This window comes from Callorhinchus milii, unplaced genomic scaffold (genome assembly GCF_018977255.1).
Source record: "Callorhinchus milii isolate IMCB2004 unplaced genomic scaffold, IMCB_Cmil_1.0 Scaffold2, whole genome shotgun sequence".
Classification (NCBI taxonomy): domain Eukaryota; kingdom Metazoa; phylum Chordata; class Chondrichthyes; order Chimaeriformes; family Callorhinchidae; genus Callorhinchus; species Callorhinchus milii.
Genome location: NW_024704743.1, coordinates 57,572,581 through 57,574,132, shown reverse-complemented (window position 1 = coordinate 57,574,132; position 1,552 = coordinate 57,572,581). Strand labels below are relative to the sequence as shown.

The window sequence follows — 1,552 nt, the reverse complement described above, 5'->3', positions numbered from 1 at the left end:
TTGTGAATTGCAATGAAGTGCACACATGTGAGGATGAACATGTGCAGCTGTCTTGCTTCTCGTGTTCACCTTGTGAAATTGACCATGAGCAATAAACAAGGTGAAATTTCACTGAATTGGTAACAAAGGGTATTGTAAATTTGGTTTGAACTTAAGTAACCGCAGAACTCTCACTCTGGCTGTTTGTGGAACAGAGCTGTATGAAAATTGGCTGCTGCATTTTCCTACAAAATACACAATCACTCCACTTTACAGTATTACCATATGAACAGCTTTGAGATGTCCTCCTGACATAAAGTCCTGTGGCTCAGTGGTTAGAGCACTCGCTTTACAAGCGAGAGACCTGAGTTCAATTCCAGGCAGGGCAAAACCTTGGGCAAGTTTCCTTACTCCACACCCTTAATAATAATCCCTCCAAAACCCAAAAAAACAATAATAAATTGGTCATTTTCAATCTACGACTGTTTGTGGGATATTGCTTTGCGCAATTGGCTGCCGCGTTCGCCCACAAATATACAGTCAATTCACTTTACAGCGTATTCTGTGAAGCGCTTTGGGACGTCCTCCCGACGTGAAAAGCGCTATATCAAATGCAAGGATTATTATTATTATTATTATAAAATGCACTAAATTTAAGGTTATTATTTTATAATAAAAAGAGGTGTATACTATGCTAACATGTTTTTATATAGGGCAGCTTCATATTGGTATAATAATCCTTGCATTTGAAATAACTGCTTTCACATCAGGTGGATATCACAAAGTGCCTCACAGTATTTTACAGTAAAGTGCGGATTTTGTAGACGAATGTGCATACAGCAATATCCCACCAAAGTGAGTGACCAATTTATTGTTTGTGAGATGGTTGGCCAGGATATTGGGAGAAACTCCCTTAACTTTTAGAATAGTGCCATGGGTTCTTCAAAACTCACTTGAATAGGCAGACAGGACCTCAGTTTAATATCTGATCTGAAGTACGGCACCTCCAATAATGCAGTGCACCCAACACTGTGCTAGAGTGTTAGCGTAGACTGTGAGTGCAAAGTTCCAACAAGGAGCTTAAACACACAACCTTCTGACTCAGAGTTAAGAGTACTATCAAATGAGCCAGGCTGACACCTGTGCGTTCTTTGCTCCTGTACACAAATAGATACTGTGGATGCTGTTTTTGCAAAAGGCCAATTTAATTTTGGTTCATATTAAAGTATAACTGGACTTTTTACACTTAAATAATTAATACTGGAGGGAAGAAAGCTTCTGTAGTATTTTAGGAAATGTAATATTTAACACAGGAAACCGTTGCTTTAGATGTGGGTCTACAGAGACATAAACCATTCCTTGGACAACAAACATGAACATGTTATGGAGAAAATGGTTTGCGGTGTGGGTAGTTTGAAAACTAATTATTCTCAGTGTGCAAAGAATTTGCCTAATTGCAAAAAACACCTCACCCTACTGCAGCTTTGCTTTCCAGAAGTTAAAATCCTATCAGTCAAGATAATGAACTATTTTCAAATAGAAATGCATTCATCTTCACATTGGCTGAAATAAT

The 1,552-nt window shown here is 38.3% G+C and overlaps 1 non-coding gene across 1 annotated transcript; it reads left to right on the top strand.

Moving 5' to 3' along the window:
• Positions 1-296: 296 nt before the first annotated feature.
• On the top strand, positions 297-368 carry trnav-uac. The gene has a single exon. It is a non-coding gene; the product is annotated as a tRNA-Val (tRNA).
• The last annotated feature ends 1,184 nt before the right edge of the window (positions 369-1,552 follow it).